At 43.1% G+C, this 21,065-nt stretch overlaps 1 long non-coding RNA gene across 1 annotated transcript in view; it reads left to right on the top strand.

The window, feature by feature from the left end:
* LOC143441045 (uncharacterized) overlaps window positions 1-20,505 on the top strand; it is an 83,040-nt gene extending 62,535 nt beyond the window's left edge. The window contains exon 3 of the long non-coding RNA XR_013108304.1: window positions 20,440-20,505. This is a non-coding gene — a long non-coding RNA (uncharacterized LOC143441045). The remainder of the gene's footprint in view (window positions 1-20,439) is intronic.
* The last annotated feature ends 560 nt before the right edge of the window (window positions 20,506-21,065 follow it).

Here is a 21,065-nt window from a genome sequence, read left to right as displayed (position 1 = left end):
ACATTGGGCAAAGGATCATGGAAAATTGGTCTTTGTTTAAAGTGGCCCCAGTAAAGATATCTTACTTCCAATCTGCTTTGCTTCAGTGGATGAGCAGAGAGGAATGGAAGTAAAATTTAGTAATGGAGTTGACTCAGGATTGAAGAATCTTCAGAAAACAAAGAGAATATATGACGCTTGAGATATTAGATCTATGTCAGAAGCTGTGGGCGTATTTTTAACTAGAGTGACTTAATGTGTAGCCAGGGGACACGGCATATCAGTAAGGGTCCTGCTGAGTCACAGCCAAATTGGAGGTACATGTATTTATATGACTAAGCTTAATCCAAATGTTCCCACAAGAAATAAACTTCATCTAATAAGGACTCGAGGCTCCAAAACAATCACAACCCAAATACTTTTACTAAAATAAGTTTCTATCTTCCTAGTTTTACTGTACTGACTGGAGGGCTAAAATTACTATCTTCAAACGAAACTCCTAGTACAGTATCTTATACATGATAGAGTCTGTGGGTGGACAGTCATCAATTAAAGGCATAGATTAGTGATGCTTAGCTGGAGACGCCATTTCTACCTGAAGGTAAAAGAATCTGTCAGATTCATTGTATGTTATGTTGACCTTTGCTTTTGGTTTTTAAATTTGTTTTTGATTTTTGAGACAGGGTCTCATGTAGCCCAAGCAGGCCTGCTGATGCTGTTTAGCTAGGGATTAACTTCAACTCCTGGACCACCTGCATCCTCTGCCCAAGTGCTGCCATGTGCCATCAGACCTGACTTTAGTAGCTTTGATAGATAGATAGACAATAGATAAATGATAGATGGATAGACAGATGATATATATATATATCAGATACATAGGTATACATAGGTAGATAGATGATAGATTGATTGACTCATTGGTTGACTGATTTTTCTAAATAACCCATCAGAAGACATGATGGCATCAGCACTGGTCACATTGGGTCCTCTGTCAGAAAGCAGAGAGAGGGATGAGCACTGCACAGTGGCTTTTAAAGGGAGCTTTAAAGCTGAGTATGGAAGTCCTCCAAGGTGAACATGAAATTAAAACAGAAACAGCCACTGAATAAAATTGTTTTACCTGAAATATTTCCTGTGGAGAATCGTTGTAGGTTTGTTTAGAATTTGATGGCCAAAAACACTCATACATTGTCAGGGCTCAGACTACCTGCCTAGTAGTCTCCAGTGGGGCACATGGGAGCTGTTTTCTTTTACTTCTAGATGATGCTCTGTAGAAGGTGTATTTCCTTACATGCACTCAGCTCAGTTCCAGGAGTCTTGCTGGAAGGATGTTCTATGGAGAGAGGAGGGCATTGTAGAAGCCACAGATTCCTTAGATGTTTAGAACACTGAGGAGATTCACAGTTACCCTGTGAGACACTGAACCCATCAAATGAGCAGTGTAATAGAAACTGCATCGGAAGCTTTGAAATAAGAGCCCTTATAATTAAGCCAGGCTGGTGCTGCACATCTTTAATCCCAGCACTTGAGAGTCAGAGGCAGGCAGAACTCTGTGGGTTCGAGGCCAGTCTGGTCTATAGAGTGAGTCCCAGGAGAGCCAGCATTATCCAGTGAGACCCTGTTTCAAAACAAAACAAAACAAAAAACCTTCCCCCCCCCCAACCAAACCAAACCAAACCAAACCAAACCAAGCCAAACCAAACCCCCAAACCCTCCAACACTGGAGATTGCTGTTAAGTGTGTTTTCTTATTTGTGATACAAAGGTGATAATAGAGGAGCAAGATAATATATATGTGACTATTTTCAGCAGCCTTCTGTAAGCGATAACCATTGGCATCATTGGATAGACACATGTCCAACTGGGGGATGTTTACAAATTACCCCCATGACTTTATAGAGTCACACATTGTTTATTGGGTATCTACAGTCAGCCAGAAATACGCTTGCTCTCACATATGGAGCACTGGCTAGACACATGACAATTATGCACCTGTTTTATGGCCTTTATATCCAAGGAGAGAAGAGAGGCATTAAACCAAAACCCTTAGGCAGAGCATTTCCCAAATGGGAACAGCCTTTGGAGATGCAGCAACTGAAGCCCTGCCTGTCTCTCTCATGTGAGTCTGTCCTTAATGTTTCTCTCCTTATGGGCTGTAGGGAAATGTTGCAGAGGTGTATGACTGCCCATTTTTATAGGAACAATTATTTTAAATTTCATGGCATGAAGGAAACCTAAGTCAGAACTGATGGCGATGCCTATCATTCCAACACTCCAGGAGCAGAGGCAGGAGGATTGTCATATGTTTGAGGACAGCCTGAGCTACACAGCAAGAGCTCCAAGCTACCTGGGGTTAGAAATCAAGACACTGCCTCACAAAACAAAACACCCTTCCTTCACCAAACTAAAATAACTTAACGGGAGCCGTTCAATATTTTGTTAGCATTATTTTGATAATAGGATATTCACACAGTAGCATAAGCAGAAAAAAAAATTGCTAGGTTGGGCAGGTAACTTCCAGGTTGCTGGGAAAGCTGAGGGAAAAATCTGGGCTGAGTTGCTGAGAACGAAACCAAAATACATTACAGAAACAGGTCTCTGAGAGTGGTGGTCACTGCTATGTGTATCAGAAAGCTGCAGCAGCAAGAAGCTGCAGTCTCTGTGCCAAGTGCAGACCTCCAGGTCTTTGCTCTTGTTTGCATCCATTCATCCTTTCTGTTAATGAACGACACTCAGTTCTGAGTTATGTCTTCTAAGAGGACATGGAACATGGGACCAAGTCAAATACAGAATTTCATCGTAGACAAGACCAGCCACTGCGCAGCAGGGGTCTGGGAGTAATCCCAAAAGGCCTGTTACAAGAGTGGCCAAGAAGGACTAAGGTCATCTGTTAAACTCATTCTCCTTAAAGGCCAGATTCTCAGAGTCAGAAAGAGGGCACAGTGGATGCCACCTTGCCATGAAAGCATGCACAATGATTCTGTTTAGATCCCAGCACATACAGAGAAGTGCCAGGTAGGTACGGTCACCAGCCTGTAACTCCAATGCCCTGAAGACAGAGACTAAGGATTCCCCAGATCAAGCTAGTTAGCGACAAGCTCTGTGTTCAAGAGAGACCCTGCCTCAAGGAATATGCTGGAGGGCTGCTGGGGAAAACTGACATCAGCTTTATGTCTCGGTGAATTCATGTGCACCAAGGTACACTCTCACAAATATGTGTCCTCCACAAGTGTGCACATACACTCAAATTATATACATACACTGCTCCCCAAGAAAGCAGATTCTGCTGACACCTCAAGTCAGTCGCTCCCTGGTTCCACTGCAGTAGAACTGCCCTTTTAGCTGATTATTAGTGCTGCACTTCAGGGTAACCTCTGGAGATACGAAGTAATGCTCGCTCCTACACACCGCCTTTCTTTCTAGTGCAGGGGAATAGGTAGCTTACAGAGCAAGTGTTACCAATTTTCCTGATACACCATGGAAGTTTGTTACTGATTTTGTCTTTTGCCAGTCATGTGACTTGAGGTGTCACCAATGACATGATACAGAAATGGAATGTGACATCTGTTGCAGATCCACATGTCAATCCTCTGGCTAGCTGATAAAAAAATAAAACACCAAGATAACTCGGAGGGGAAAAATAATTTAAATGGGAGAAAAGCCAATAAGTCAATTATTTCTTATAAACTTGAAAACAAAAGCCACACTCTCTCCTTTTCTCTCATATAAAAACATGGGGCAGCACAGATCTAGTCCTCTGCCTTCAGCTTCTTAGGCTCCCGACTTCTCCACTGCCTTTTAGACTGTGTGATAGATGGTTCTCTAGATGCTCAAGCCTAATCCTTGCAGATAGTGACTGGCCATTCAGCTCCAGAGACCCAAAGCTTCAGCCTGCAGCAGAGCCTCTGCAAGGCCTGTGTAAGCAAAATGTACCGTTCCAAGTTTCTGGCCTTCAGTGCTGCCAGGGGTAAAAGATTTCCATATCTTCTCTTGCTTCTTATCTTGCATGGATCTATAGACTTGATGTTCGGCAAGTCTGCTACAACTGAGTTCTATCCCAAGGCTAAATATGCATTTCTAATGTAGCCATCCCACTAACTATTCCTATTCATTTTCTCTCAGTAGCTCAGCATTGCACACCTCCACCAGGAGACAAAGCTGACTCATGGTCTCAGGGACTTTGAATCTCTGAAATTCTGTCTCACTGTATGTATGAGGTCATAGCTGGCCCAATAAAAGTTGTTTTTATGTAGTGGTTATTAGAATTCACATGTGCATTCCACACACAAAACAATTTGTAAACACAGATGCAGAATTATATTTTTGTAGGATAACTCTTCCCCCAAATAAAAACCAAGAGTTTCTAAAACTCTGCATTGGGAAGACTCACCGTGGTTACTGTATCAGGGAGCATTGTCAGTACTGACTGAACCTCCCTCCTGGATGTAGTCAGGAATTGCATACAGGTATCACTGGGGCCTGGAAGGAGAGTCCACAGTCCCACTGGGTAGCCTGGAGGAGACTTCAACAAAGGCAAAGTGTGGCTAGATTTTAAAGAAATTACTAGTGATGGCATAAGATTCTAGGAGTGGAAAGAAAAATCATCCATACTGGAGACCAATAAGCATGCTTGAAGAAGGCTGTCATGAACTCCTGTGTGAGAAGGGGCCAGCCACAACTACCAAATAGGGAAAAATTGTGTGTGTGTGTGTGTGCATGTCTGTGTGTGTCTGTTTATATCTGTGTGTATCTATATGTGTGCATGTATCTGTGTGTCTCTGTATGTATATGTGCATGTATCTGTGTATATGTGTTGTGTGCCTCTCTGTGTGTATCTCTGTGTGTATGTGTCTCTGGGTGTATATGTCTGTGTATCTCTCTGTGTGTGTATATGTCTGTGTATCTCTCTCTGTGTGTATGTGTCTGTGTCTCTGTGTGTATATGTCTGTGTATCTCTCTGTGTGTGTATATGTCTGTGTATCTCTCTCTGTGTGTGTATGTTCATGTGTCTGTGAATATGTGTGTGCCTGTGTGTGTGTCTGTGAATATGTGTGTGCCTGTGTGTGTGTCTCTGTGTGTGGGTACCTGTTTATGTGTCTGCATGTGTTTGTGTCTGTGTGTGGCAGGGGTGAAATCAGGGCCTCTCTTTTCTCCCCCTCCCATTTGTTCCTCTATGGGAACAACCCCCAGGAAGCCACTTGGCACCTATGCCTTCATTTTTCACTAATTACTTTTCCAGAGTAGTTCAGGCAACTCTGTGGAGGAGCCTAGACAAGGTGTCCAATGTAGCACAGGCCTATCTACTGTCCCCATGAAATTACTATTCTCCTCCTGCAGGCTTTGAGAGTTTTGTCAGTCTCTGCCCTGTCAAACTGGCTGGACAGCAATCTGTGGTGGGTCTCCCACATTAGACATAAGAGAGTATGATCTCCCTGAAGGACTGTGTGGTTTCTGTTCACCTTGTCAGTGCTTGTGAGAAACAAAGGTAAGATAAAGAAGGGTATGAGGTGCTGAGTTTCCTTGAAGTTTTGTCTCATAGTCTTCACATTTGATAGCATAGCCATGAAGGAATCTATATTCCCCAGAGTCTATAAGAAATAGCACATAGTCTTAACATGAAGTACACCTTGTTTCGTTCTGGTAGATTATTCTCCTGTCTTTACTGGTTGGTTTGGGCATGCCATCAGCAACAGCCAACTATTATTTGCCAATTCCTTTATGTGTCCAGTTCATACGCAGGCCTTGCCATTACAGCGTAAATTATAAGACATAGGAAACATGACATAAATTGTATCCCACGATGTTGAATGTTGCTAATTTCACAATCTTAGATGAATTATGTTATCTATTTTTCCTGAAATGAAGAGATTGAGAAATGAAGGAGAAAGACCTTGTGAGCTGACCATTTTTTCTGAGTTAGTTTTGTTGATTTGGGTGCAGCACGGAACACTTACTTGCTAAACATGATGCATGTACTTTCCAAAAAGGCGAAGCACTTTCACAGAAGTTCTGCCGTCTGCTATCTAGCAGGATGCTTTCCATCTGCCTGTGGCTTCGGTACTACAGTTAAAATTCAGCAAGTGGAAGAAAATTAGAAAACACAGACTCACAAAACCTCTCAGTGGGGGAAGGGGAAGGAGAGGAGAAACGTTTGCAGAGGGTGTGTGGGTGGAGAGGGCTTAGGATCACAGGCTTGGAGGAGGTTCAGGGCACTGGGAAAGCTCTTAGCTATTTGTAGGACAGCTTACCTAGAATGCACTTGCGTGCCTTAATTGCTTCATTTCTCTTTAGAAATGTGGGCTAAAATGTCCCAACCTTTAGAGTTTTTTTTTTTTTTTTTTTTTTGGGGGGGGGGGAAGGATATAATTTGAATTTACAGCTTTCTCTGGTCTTTTGTCTTGTTTTTTTTTTTCTTTTCTTTTCTTACTCTTCCTCCTCCTCTTCCTCCCCTTCTCTTCCTCCTCTTGTTCCTCCTCCTTCTTGGAGACAGGGTCTCATGTATCCCAGGCTGGCCTCAAACAGAGGATGCTGGGGACGGCGTTGAACTTCTAATCCTCCTGATTTTACCTCTTGAGTAGTGGTGTTATTAGTATATGTCACCATACCCAGTTTATGCTTTGCTGGGGAGTCAAACCCAGGGTTTCATGTGAGCTAGGCAAGCGCTGGACTGACTGAGCTCTATTTCTACCACCCCCCCCCCCATCTCCTTATTTCTCAGGGATACATTACAAACAAACCTCTCTGCACCCAGTCAGTTGCATTAACATAACAATTAAAGTTTTAGAAAAAAATTCTAAATAAATCTCATTCTTAAGAGTCAAAGATGTAAGAATGGAAACCCATCACTCAATAAGACACTCATTGGATGAAACTGTCTTAAGTGTTAAAATGAAAGATTCATCTCCCAGGACCAAGGACAAGTGGCTAAATATCACAAATGCTACTCTCCCCAGGTTGACTTTTCTCAGAGCCCCTTCTTCAAATTCAAATTCCGTTCTCTCCTCCTTTGTAAAGAACACAGATACTGTTTACAGATTTGCTTTTAATCTATTTTCAAGATTCAGAGTGAAAAAACCCCAAACCCTGTTTCTAATTTTCTGAAGCTTTTTTTTTTTAGGGGGGGAGGGGAAGATCCCTTTTCATCAGTCTTTGCACAAGGCATTTTATTAATAATTTATCACAGTGTTCCACAGCAGAGATAAAGCAGACGCCCACATGATCATTTTGTGTTCATAATGTGGGCTCTGTCGTGCCTTTGATCTCCCTGCACCTGCTGGCACCTGCTCCCTCCCCTCTTTCTAAGGTTTCTGTTTTCTCTTCTGGAGCTTTGAACTTCATGTGGTCTGCTGCCTGGATAGGCTGTCGATAGTAAAGAAGATGGCGCAGCCCTCCACGACCTCATTTTCACCCATCCTTCAATTCCAACTTTCTTTTCACAGATCTTGCATACGATTTTAGAGATGGGGGTGAGGAGAGGATTCCTGAGCCACAGCTGAGTAAGGAACCTTAGGACTCACAGTGGTTCAGCCACAGGTTGAGTTGGAAAAGGCTATGTTCTAGGGCCTAGGGTCGGATCCCATGTGATTCAATGGTGGCAGCATGGGGGAGGGGAGTTGGGGGGTAGTTGGGAGGGGAAGGAAAGGGGGCAGGGAGAAAGTTGGGAGGGGGAAAGCAGAAGATCTTTTACCGGGCACTTGCTTCTATAGGATGTCCTCTAAGCCAGCCATTCTCTCCTCAAAGCCCAGAACATGCTCCATATAGAATGTAGGAAGATTGATGCCCCTGTGTCCATGACAACCGATGAGATGGGCTATCTACTTTTGCGCTGTGCAGCAAGGCCCCAACCTCAGCTTCCGGCTCTGCCTCGTCCATGAGGCCTCTTCTTGAGTGAGCGTTTCACGTTTTTGAGAAGGTGATTCTCTTAGAAATGAGCCATATTTTTTCATTAAGGAAAGCCGGGAACTAGGGATTGTTTTTGTCTCAAAAACAGATTGTGAAAGAGATTTAGGACCCAGTTGTGAAGGGAGGGAGCTGGAGCTGGCATCCAGACCTTGCTAAGATAATTAGCTGCCATTGGGAGGGGATATAAAAATGAATTTAAAAGATTCTTTCTTGCCTACGTTTCTCTCCTCTTCATCTTTTACTTCGGCTCTGTACAGTAAAAATTTTCCACAGTAGTCAGTCTTTGGGCACACTAAAGACCACGGCGATTGGCTTTCTCTTAAGGCCTGTGAACCTTATGGCTGAATGTGCCCTGTAGAAAGGGGAAGAGTGGAAAAGGTAAAGATTCTGGATGCTTGTGGAATTTTCTGAAGATGGGAGAGGGCAGAAACCACAGACACAGAAGCAGAAACAAATGAAGAAAATGCTTACTGCTCCCAAGGTATCAGCTTTCCCTGGGCAGCCATGTTTTCTTCCCAGTATAAACAGTTGGAAAATATATGTGATTTTTTTTTTTTTCACATGGTCTTCCTTTAGCTCTTGCTCCATATCAGTTACATAATACTTCATCTCGGATATTATTAGGTAAAAAGGTAGGGTTAGAGATGGAGTAAGAATTGGAATGGTAGCACTGGACATTAGATATATTGAAGATCATAGGGGTGGAGGCACATTTCTGGAGTCCTCTATCATGCCACATCCACCAAATGAGGCTACCTGTGGATATGCAGTTGTATAGGACAGACAAGCGGTCTAACTTGGGCAATAAAGGCAGCTGGAACCACAGGCCAGACATCCCTTGTAGCAGAGACATTTTTTTTAAGTGTTTTTCACAGAAGCTGCCCTCACTGAGTGAGTCAGACTCTATCCCTGCCTGCTATTTCCTGCCTGCCCTGGAGTAGCTCACCTCTGTCTCCTTTGCTCGTGTGCAGCATGGGAGAGAAGACACCTGGAGTCATAGTGTGTAGTTGTGAGATTTAACCAGGATGAGTGTTTATAGGACTTGGGCAGTGTCTGATGCATGGTGTTAGTTTGTGCACATAATAACATCTACAAATGATTTCATGTATATTGTATATGTATGTCCTTGTGTGCATATGTTTATGCATGTGAGTCTGTTGTCAATTTGAGCTATTCAAGGTATATGGCAAAAGGATATTGAATTTTTTTTAAAGTGGACATGACAAAACGCCATAGAGCAAGAAATCCCAGCTGTTTCCAGTTTCCATGCCTGTGGTTCAATATGATACACGTGTTTCCTTTTACCTTCTTCTTCTTTTTTTTTTTTTTTTGGTTTTTCGAGACAGGGTTTCTCTGTGTAGCCCTGGCTGTCCTGGAACTCACTCTGTAGACCAGGCTGGCCTCGAACTCAGAAATCCACCTGGCTCTGCCTCCCAAGTGCTGGGATTAAAGGCGTGCGCCACCACCGCCCGGCCTCCTTTTACCTTCTAATGGTACATCTTGGTGATAGTTATGTATAAATAAGTACTTCACCTCCCCAGACTTTCGAAAAGATGGACTATTGAGCTTACTTACACCTTAGCATAGGGGGTCAGAAAAATATCCAAGTATAGGCTCTGCCCTTCACCAAGGTCATCCTTGTTCTCTGCAGGGTCTCTGTTTGTTTTGCTGTCACCAAGGCAAAGTCCTGAGTCACACTGGATGGAATTCCTTAACTGGAACTTGAGCTTAGACTAATTGGGGTAGTGTTCTGACTTAGAAAACACATTGTTCATGATTCTGCCATTTGTTTCCAAGGGAGTCCCAGGAAGGGACCAAGGCTCATAAATATGACTAGTTGTGTGCTTGTGATTCATGTAGTCAAACCGGGAAGGAAGATCTGAAGTCAAGCAAGCCTTCTGAGGTCTCAGCCAGCCCAGTTCTCCACCCGCCCCACTCCCCCATGTAGGAAATTTCTTCCTGTTGATTCACAGCTCTGTGGAACTTTTACGGGCTCTGTTGCTGTTTGGGGAAGATGCCTCCTGCCATCCCACCGTCCCAGAGCTTGCCATTCACCCTGTTTGCAGCTCAGTTTATCAGCCTGTAACTAATGAGTGTAAATATTGACTTATGGCTGTGTGGTATTGTGATTCCTCAGCCGTGTAAAATGATACACTTGAAAAGCATGCAGAAAATGTTGTCACGTTCCAGCCCTTGAACAAGGCGGGTGTGCACGGGAAGGGACAAGTGTGGACAAACAGCACAGATTAAGAGCACCTGCCACCTGAGCCAGCTGTTCCATTAAGAGATTTGTTTTTAAAGGCAGAAGACTGAGTGTAAGAGGCTTAAGTGTCTATTGATCCATCCAGGCATCCAGGAAAATGGTTGTGTGACCTGCTTTTGGAGCACTCCTGATTCTGCTGTGTGTGTCAATGGCCGCCGTTTGCCACTGATAGATGGGCTATCCCCCTCCCTCCTGCTTCGATGGCCGCCTCACCTGAATGAGGATTGTGATGTCTGCTTGGAAGGGCTGCCAAGACCAAATAGCATGCTTGAGGAGCTTCTGAGGGGCTTGGCACAGCACAGGCAGCATGTCATGTGCTGAGTGGATAGCGTCCACCACGTGAGGATAATGGGCAGACCTGAGAGGGCAGATCTGGAGGCAAGTTTTCGGACTCACCTTCCAATCTTTTCTGAAGTATTTGAAGTTGCTTTATTTTAATCTGCTCAATCCTCTAGGGACTGGGGTTTGGGTTTCTGTTTTCTTCCCCCTCTGGAGTGGGGAATCTGGAAGCTCACACAGCCTCACACACTATAGGAAAACCTCCTTTTGGGAACAGGCTTCTCAAGAGTTTTCTTCTCGGAGGCATTTTTGAAATTAAAAATAATATTCTTTTCCCCAATAGAAACAGTGTAGTGCACAGAGAGGCCCTCCCCAGACTGAACCAGCTGGATTGAGGTTGCGTTTAGTAGCTGCTGTCTGAGGCCCAGCCCGTGTGCTATTCCACTCTTCCCTCGCTGAAGACACTACTTCAGGCTCAGATGCCCACCCATTCCTTATGCTCAGAGATCTGCAGTTCCCTTCTCTGTGGGTGTGACCCTGACGGTGCCTGGCTTAGGATGCCTGGTGCCTGGACACCCCGGACATCCCACCCTGTAGCTCCTCCTCTGTGGAAGCCATGTCTGCTTTGGCTCCCTTAGTCCTCCCACTTCCCACAGCACACGCAGGTGCCTGCACAGCGTCCTCTGCAGGAGACTCAGCGTAACTTCATGCTCTTCCTTTTTACGCACTTGTCACAATGATTAGGAGCGACCGAAGAGCCGTCTGACTTCTCCACCAGCCTGTCGTTAGAGATGTCTGATTTACCTGATGTATAATTTTGTCCTCACTGTGCAGGGCAATTCTTGCCATGGTCTACTCTTTTTTACCTGTTGTTTTGTCTTAGGACACCACTGCCTAGAGTAGTGAAGTATAAACAATAACAACATGATAACAATAATGGACTTTTCATTGGTGTTGATTTTGGTTCTTTGAGACATTCCTTCACTGTGCAGTCCAGGCCGCCCTTAAACTCGAGATCCCCCTGTCTCCTGAATGCTGGGAATTATAGGCATGTGCTACCACATCTAGCTAATAACGATCACTATAAATCGCCAGATACAATTTTCTAAGTTTATTTTCTCTCTGTCCCCTTTCCCTTTCCGCTCCACTCCCTCATAACGTGGACTGAATTTCTTCAGAAACCCGAGAGCAGGAAACACCTGAGGGGTGATTAATGAGGCATAGAGTAGTTAGCAACTCACCCCAGCTCACAGCCAGAAGGTAGACTGAAGTCTAAATCTCAGCAGGGCCACATTGCAAAGTCTTGTGTGAGCATGGTAGAATAAATACATAGAGACATTGGCTAAGCTCTTCAGGAAAAACAAAGGCATTGTCTGAGTACTCTTTTTTTATGGAAGAATGAGGAGCATTGACTATGGAGAGAGAGAAGTGCTCCATAAAGGAGGGATGCAGCCCTAAAAAAGTAGCACCAGGTCCTTTTTCCCAATTAAGACGCACCATTGAGGTGGGCCTCATGCCATGGCTGTGATGGACCCTTGAAGCTCTGGGCACTGTGCCAGTCTCTGGCCATGGTCAGTAGGTAGAGTGCTGCCCCTGGAGTAGTTGGTCTAGAGTTGCTTGCTCCAGGCTTGCTAACCTGCTGCCTCTGGACCAGCTGGTCAGTGAATGCCATCAGGTTTTGCCCAGCAAGGCCTCTGGTTAGTTTGCTCCTTCAGTCTGCTCTGCCCTTGGCTCCATGTACAATCTGCCTCTCTCCGTTTTTCATGTTAGGCTTACAGATCACTTTCTTGAAAGAGCCAGAAGGTTAAGTAGTAACCATGGTATTCCAAATAGGTCATTCCTCCTCCCTCCGTGCCTGTCCGGGCTCCCTGTTTCCTTCCTTATTTGTCACACTTACCCGGGGCTCCTGGGTGCAGTGCGGTGTATCCTTTCCCCTGCATGTCTCATGTACCAAGAGAACATTAAGGTTTGGCGCTCAGTACATACAGGCTTGTGTTGACAAGTGAATGGATTAGTGACTAGGTCCTGGAAAACCTTTCCCAACCCTCATAGAGATTCCCTGCCCTCCCTTCCTCCTCTGCCCTGCGCATCTGAAGCATAGCACAAAAGCTGATGCTTCTCCATCCTTAAGAAACGGCACGGTCAGCTCACTCATAGTTATGTCATAAAAAGTGATGGGCTTTTTAGTTGAACGGGTTTGGGTTCAGATCCTTCCTAGCCATGGTTTAATGCCTCTACTCCTACTCTTCTCCTCCACGAAATAGGAAACATGTCTCTCCCAGGACGTGTTAGGGACCTTAGCACTGATTCAGGGTGAATAGCCAGTATCCAAAATCGTCGGGATAAGAAATGTTTCACATTTATTTGCAAACGCACATGAAATATGTTGGCAATAGGACATACCTCTAGACATGACATTTACCTGTGTTTTGTGTGTGCCTTCTTCGCACAGCCTGCAAGTAATATTAAACACAACTTTCAGGACACCTGTGTTTACATTTCAGCCTGCCACGTGAAGTCAGGTGTGGAATCATTTCAGTGCTCAGAAACTTCTAGCTTCTGGCACATTTTAGATTAAGACGGTCCCACCTGCACACATGTTGTGCTTACATGGTATGATGGCGCTGTTGTGATGTGGTTGTTTCTGGTGAGTTTTCACGGGGCTTCAAGCCTCTCCTTTCCTGAAAATTCCCTTTAATCCATGGTAGGACAAACTGCCAGACATGTGGAGGGGAGATTTACTTCTCAAAAAGAGATTCCTACCCTCTGTAGAGTCGGACGCAGCTCTCTTTAGTAAGTACAGTTGCATGGACAGCTCAGTTTGTCTCCCTGGAGACAGCAAATAACTTCGATCTGAGAATTAGGGGTGGGGTTGGGAGGGGTGAAGGAAGCAGGACTTTGTTTCGTATTACTTATACCACCTGTCAGTTAAGTGTGGATATGTCTAGGATGCATTTATTTGTTGACAACTAGTTTTTATGCATTTTGCTTCTCTGACACTGCAATTTCAAGTCCCAGTGGGTGTGGGTCATTGAAGGCCTCAGCGCACCTCACATGATGCTTGGCCAATGCAGAAGGATTGGTGGTTGACAGATACCTTGTAGTAATGATGCTCCCAGGTCTTTTACATGCTTTCAAGCTATACTGCCCCCAAATTAAAGTATCCAGAAAGGACAAAAACAATGCAATGCAGACAGATAATGTCTACCATATCATAACAGTGGAGAAGAAATCCCAGGATTCAGCCAGGGAAAAGTTAAAGCAGTCGCTGGTGTAAAGATGATGTAACTTTGCTCTTTCTTAAAAGGATGGAATTGTCAGGGCTGGAGAGATGTCTCAGTTGTTAGGAGCATAGACTCGTGGAGGACCCAAGTTCAGTCCCCAGTGCTAATGTCATACAGTTCACAGCCATCTGATTTCCAGTTCCTGGAGATTTAACATCCTGTTGTGTGGACATTGCATAAACCGTGCTCAAGACATACATATATACATAATTTAAAATAATAACATAAAATCTTAAAAAAACAAAACTGTTAGAACAGTATATTATTAATGTTTTTAAGATATGATTTTATTTAACAGCGGCTAATAAATCTGTTCTATAGTGTCAATAAAATGGTAATTCTTTTTTTTTTTTTTCAGAAAATCTATTTTTTCCTGCTGTACATAACTTCCCACCTTGTCATTTTGCTCCTTATTGTTATTACTGGTTGAAGAAAAACCAGGTCTTCACCTATGATTTTGAACTAATTTCTCAATTATGGTTGGAATTCAATACAGTTCCATCCCAAGGTAATTCAGTCTCCAAGTGCTGTAAACACAAGCAGCCATTGCTAAACACTTCATCACAACCTCTATTTTTTTTTTTTTTTTTTTTCTGGATGCAGAAACTCCTTCCACATTAGTGGTGAAAGTTCTCAGAAACTGAGGTTTCACATTCCATTCCAGGATGAATGAGACAGAATGTTTGCCTTTGTAGGAAAAATCATCCAACACTGTTAGTCATATCTCTGACCAGATGTACAGAATGTTCCATGGTCTATAAATTAGAGCATGACACTTATGGGCTACCACCTACTTGGTGAGGCGAGTCACCTGATGAAGCAGTTTCGCAGTTGTTTGCACCAAACTCAGGAAACTAAGATGGAATGGGCGTCGCCATTTTCTGGTGGAGCTACCAATTCTGTTTGGGAGGATGAAGGAAGAGGGGCCTGAGAAAAGGTGACTAAAGTTTACTGCAAGACCGAAGGGATGATGCCAGTGGGTGAGAGGTGGGAAAGAAACAGGCTGGCTTGCACGCTCAGTTCCTGCATTAACAGTTCTTCCTTTGTGTAACATTGTAGAGGGTTGACATTTAATGCCCCCCAGAGAAATAGTCTCAGAAGACAAGGTTCATGATAAGAAATGGCCATTTTTTTTTTAAATTAAACCACAAAGTAGAAATTAAGGGGGGGGGGAGAGGCCTTGATAATTGTTGTAGATAAAGATGTTTATTTATTTGGAGAGCCCACCAAGTAAGTGCATTTGTGAATACCTCTGTATATAAAGGAATTCCTAAGAAGCAGAAAGGATGCACTGCTGCCCGGGCAGGCAGCTGATGTGTGCTGAGAGACACCATTTATTAGACACTGTATGCTCAGTGTGAATGCAGATAGCTCCCAATTCATGCTATGTGGCTCTCTAACAAGCCTCTTTGTAAACCAGAGTCTATTTATTTATTCACATCATTTGTCTTCTCGTTTAACAAGGCCTGATGCATGAAAGGCAACATTCTGTCCTGTTCTAATTCCAAGATGAGTCCAATTCAGTGCAGGAGACCAGTCAATTCTAAGTCCTGGGTGGGGAGAGAGAGATGAGATGTGTATAAAGTAATTACACTCTTTGTTAAGAACGCCATGGTGATAAATACATAAAAGACTGGGAAGACTGAGTGGGGTTCAATGTCCATAAACAAAATAGTCTTGTTTGCCATTGGACTAGCATGATCTTGAATTGGAGTAAAAATGTATTTATGGTTAGTGTTTTAATTAAGTGTGTGTGTGTGTGTAGGCAGGTACATGTGTCAGACAGCAATTTGTGGGAGTCTGTTTTCTCTTTCTACCATGTTGGTTCCAGGGATTAAATTCAGGAACTCAGGTTGTCAGGTTTGGTGGCGAGCTCCTTTTCCCTGCTGAACTATCTTGCTATTCCAAATGGTTAGGATAATCTTCAAAAAAATGAGAGTTCTCATACACCTTAAATCTTCAGATTATCCATTTACCATTGCTCTGATAGTAAAGTATAATGGGGCTTCATGTGGTTCCTTTCTATGTCTTAGCTACAATAATCCTTCTTTTTGCCCCTACAATTAGCTGCATACGTTTCAGAGCTTGTCAAGGTTTCCTTTTATGGTCTTAGCATCATCAGTAAAAAAGGTAAGTGACAAAATTACCCTTGAAGTATTAGCCATACACAGGCTTCCGGAGTCAAAGTTAATGAACACAGTTAAATTTTTCTTTAAAACTCTACTATTCTACATAAAAATGACTTTCCACTGGATGTCTGGCTTTTAAGATGACATATTAATTGACCAAATACTCAGTGGTTACTACATACCCATGTTTCTCTATATAGTATTGGATCAATTTGGTCAAAGGAGTTGGTAACCTGATGCAGAAACTAGATGGTATTATTACTCTGTAAAAATACCTTCTGGATCACCAGATGATGCTGTGAAAAGGCATAAACATGAAGAGAAGAAAATAAGCAAAGTGATATAAGGAGAAAGATCCAATGGTGTGCTCACGGTGAGTGATTTCATCAGCATGCTAGTGTCACCCTGCCCCGGCCTCCTCTCCAGAAGTCACTTGACGATTACTCCCTTCTACCCCGCTGTTACCCTCTCTCTTACTCAAGATGTTTACTGCTCCTGTTCTTCTCAGCCATCTCTGGGTCATAAAAATGATAAGCAGAGGCAGAAAACACGGGGAGTGCGGGAGTATGTAATAGAAGAAGCCAATCTGTTTGTTCAGCCTTCCTTTGTTTGGTCCCTCGGGGCAATTGTCATCTGGTGGAAGGAATATAGAATGAAGTCAGAGAACTTGGCGATGAATCTCTTTTTTTCTAAGGACTTTCTTTGACTCAAGGTGACCCTTCATTTTCCTGTCTCCAAATATGGCAAAATGATTGTCCTGGCAGATGCTATTGTGTTAAGTGAGGAGCAGGAGGCACCTGCTGGATATTCTCTTCATGTCAGGAAGCAAGGCTCCCCGCAGTCTGTCCAGTAGCGGCCCAAGCACAAAGCCAGCCTGTCCTCTAAAACGCTGGCAAAGGCAGTGCTGTAAGAAGCAATGACCATCTAGAGATGAAACGATTCTTTTTGAGCAGTGCAGTCTCTGGCAGCATCTCATTTGGCCTGGTGGTGGAAACCATGTCTGCCTCATCCTGAAAGCACTCTCTCATCCACAAGTTATTTATTAAGGACCTAATGGGCCAGGTGTTGTCGTATTCATACGGATAAGAGGCCCTTAAGGTGTTCACATGTCACAATACAGGTAGATAGCATATGCTTGTTAAACCATGTTCTGATTCAGGTTACAGTGGTACATGGGAAATTACAGGTATGTGGAGGAAGGGCACCAAACTTGACCAAACAATGAGCAGGCCTGGATTTGCCCATAATCTTCCTGTTATGGTAGATGAGTGATACATAAAGGCTGAATAGGGGTTGACTTAGGTCAGTCCAGGGGTTGGAACGAAATAGAAAAAGCTGTCATTAGTGGTTGGGAAGGTGGGTGTATTAGTGACTTCTCAGTCCTGTGACAAAATGCCCGACAAGAGGCAAAGGAAGGAAGGGAGGAAAGAAAGAATGAAGGAAGGAAGGAAGGACAGACAGAAGGACAGAAGGGAAGGTGAGTTTATTTTGCCTTATAGTTCAAGGCTGTACATCATGGGAAGAGGGGTGTGGCAGGAGTGGGAAGCCCAATGGTCACATGGTATCTGCAATCAGGAAGCAAACTCTCATTTTCAGCTCACTTTCTCCTTTTTACTTAGCTTGGGACCCCCCATCCCATGGAATGGCACTATTCATATCTAAGATGCTTCTTCCTACCCCAATTAACTTAATCTGGAAAGTTCCATACAGAAACACCCAGAGGTTCGTTTCCATGGTGATTTTGGATGAGATGGTCTTGAGAGAAGGACTAAGCAATCACAAGATGCCAGGTCAGGGTGGTCTTACATCCCACGCTGTGCTCTGGATGTGTCTGACCAACAGAGACAATGAAAACCACAGGGGAATTTAAAATTTACTAGCAGCCTCATCCAAAGAGAGAAAACATGGCATTTAGCTTGAAGAGGCTGAGGCAGGAGGATTTCAAGTTTGAGCTTGAGACCAGACTACACAGTGACTTTGTCTCAAAAAGACAAGAAGAAGAAGAAGAAGAAGAAGAAGAAGAAGGAGGAGGAGGAGGAGGAGGAGGAGGAGGAGGAGGAGGAGGAGGAGGAGGAGGAGGAGGAGAAGGAAGAGGAGGAGGAGGAGGAGGAAGAGGAGGGGTTGGAAGAAGGGGGAGGAGGAAGAAGAAGAAAGAATAAAGGAGAAGAGGTAAAACTAATATTTCGGTTATATTAATATATCAAAATAACTTCATTTTCACATGTATTTAGTATAAAATCATAATGATGGGTTCCTGCCTCCTTTTGTACTGTTTTTGGAGTTACAGTATACTTGATCCCTAGAATATCACTCTGTTGAGACTAGCCACATTCTAAGTGCCTGACAGCCTGCCCAAGAATGCTAATTCTAGGGGCTGTCCAGTGGAAATATTTATGATATCTGTCTAGTCTGAAAGCTTCCTGCAGAATAAAACAAAACAAAACAACAAAAACACATTGATATATCGCTTTCCAAAACAAAACCCAAGAGGGCTGCACTGCCTGTAGTTCTAACTCATGTCATCACAGGTTCACACCACCTCCCACCATCCGTAACTCAGTTCCATGTGGTGGCCAGTCAGTAGGTCAGACTGTCCATTCTGATTGGAGAAAGAGGGAAAGCAGCGTGAGGCAGCAAGTGTCCAAGCGGGGACCAGGAGTCTCAATGTTCTCAGTAATTATTCAGTCTTCACTTCGTAAGAGAATGTGAATTCGGATTCCATTTGTACTACCCTAAGCTACAGATTAGAAGATTTTTCTCAGTAACCTAACTTTCTGATAAATATTTAATTCCTCACTAATTTAACAGTCTGTAACATTTAATTGAAAGATTTTATGTGGGACATACTTGATAAAAATGTGGTTAAAAAATCTGATCACTTCCAGTTTAGTCTGATAGGAATATTTCTCCTGTTTTTATGTTTCTTCCTTTCTATTGCTATATTTCTATTTCTATTCTAATCTTAGTTTTTGTTTATTCTAAAATAAAATATAATTATTAATCAAAGTATGATCTCTCTAAGTTAAAATATTTATTTTTAATAAAATATAAGCAACCAAGAGAGTTAAATTTCATCTACACCTTAAGATGTTTTTGCCTTTAACTATGTAAAATAACCTATCAAAATTAAAGGTAAACTGCAAATTTTATTAAAAGTGATTATGTTCAGACATCGATAATCTACGAAGTTAAGAATACTATGTAGCTATGGGAAATACTGCTGTATATCACAATTCTCTGTAGACCCACAAAGCCTTCTCCTAGTATATAAGCCAGAGGCAAGTGAGACCCATATACCGTACGCCTAAATAGATTCATCTTTCCACACCAACAACTTCTGTATCTTAGGATGAAGCCAACTATATAGATGGCAATCATTTGGAACAATAATTTCATTCTGTTGAGCATGAGCATGGTTTTCTAAACAACGCAGTGTCATTATTTGCCTAGCATCCACATAGCAGTACATAAACGATCTAGAAATGATTTAAAGTACTACAGGGGGTATTCACCTGCAGAGAATCATGGGGCCACTTTCCCATAGTGCCGAGGGACGACTGTACATAAAAGCTATGAGCTAAAGCTAAGCACGGTGGTGCACACCTTTAATTCCCTGGAAGGGAGGCAGAGCCAGGTGGATCTCCGGGAGTTCAGGGTCAGCTTGGTCTACAAAGCAAGTTTCAGAACAGCCAGGGCAGTTATACAAAGAAACCCTGTCTAGAAAAAAAAAAAAAAAAAAAAAAAAAAAAAAAAAAAAAAAAAAAAAAAAAAAAAAAAAACCAAACCAAACCAAACCACCACCAAACTGCTATAAGCTGGTTGTAGTGGTGCACACCTTTAATTTCAGCACTTGGGAGTCAGGGCAGGCAGATAGCCTTCTTGTGAGTTCAAGGTTGGCCCGGTTTACATACATGAGTTCCAGGTCTGCCAGTGGTATACTGGAGAGCGTATCACAACAAAAACAAAAACAAACAAGCAAACAAAAGCTATAAAGTAACAAATTTTATTATCTTTTTATACTGAGGAATGTAGATTCTGATGGTACTGGGGATCAAGCTCAGGACCTTGTGTTTGGTGAACACCTAATGTCTGAATTACATCCCCAGCTGGGATGCTGGAGCAGAGCTGCTTGAAGACCTAGAGAGTCAGGCTCACATTTAGACCTTAGAGGTTTCTCATGTCTGAAGATTACAGTTTGTGTGGCTCCAGCCCCATGCCTCACCCTCTTCTCAGTTCCATCATTTGTGTATTTGCACGTGGACGTTGTTAACATGCCCAAGCTCTACCCAACACGTGACTAAAGGATATGCAAAGTGGTGGCGTAGGCTATATCTAAGAGAAAGGACTGCGAGGAGAGACCATTGTAGGACTAAGGACTATTTGGATGTGGTCATCAGTGATGAGGGGTGGGGTTGTGATCCTCTGTACCCTGAAGCATGTGAGGAAAGATGAAGTCAAGTAAGGACCAGAATAGAACTTGCCTTTTAGCAGGAGACCAGATGCTGCTGGGAGCATTGTTAGAATTCAAAGGGAAGCAGGAAGAGCATCCATTGGAAGCCAATATTGTATTGTGAAGAAAAAAAAATTTTTTTTTTCCTTTCAAGCTGCTACAGCCAAGAAGTATACACAAGACTTCTGAACATTCTGGAGGCTGGAAGAGCAAGATCAAGGTATGAGCTGGCTTGATTTCTCTCAAGACCTCTCTCCTTGGCATTTGGATGGTTTTTCTTCCCCTTGACTAGCGTTAATCAACCCGTGGGTCACGACTCCGTGTGGGGTGAATGACCCTCTCTCTCTCAGCGATTGCCTAAGACCATAGGAAATCTCAGATGTCCACATTTCAATTCATAACAGTAGCAAAATTACAGTTATAAAGCAGCAACAAAAACATTTTATGTTGAGATCACCACAACATGAGGAACTGTATTAGAAGGTTGTAGCATTAGGACGGCTGAGAGCCACTGCCTTCAGCCTTCACACTGACTTCCTTCTATGTGACATGCCTAGACACTGTCTTTAACAGACAATTTTGGGTAAGGGTCTCCCCTAATAAACCCTCTTTAATTTTGCTTCATTATCTCTATAATTACCTTTATCCTTAATTAAAGATTTCCAGATAACCATATACTAAGGTATTGAGGGTTAAAACTTCAGTGTGCAAATTTTGTGGGCATACCAAACAGGCCGTAGCACCAAGCGTATTCACTTCTGCTTTCATGTAGTACTAATA

This window comes from Arvicanthis niloticus, chromosome 30 (genome assembly GCF_011762505.2).
Source record: "Arvicanthis niloticus isolate mArvNil1 chromosome 30, mArvNil1.pat.X, whole genome shotgun sequence".
Classification (NCBI taxonomy): domain Eukaryota; kingdom Metazoa; phylum Chordata; class Mammalia; order Rodentia; family Muridae; genus Arvicanthis; species Arvicanthis niloticus.
The sequence above is the reverse complement of the archived record's forward strand: the minus strand, read 5'-3'. Positions and strand labels throughout refer to the sequence as shown.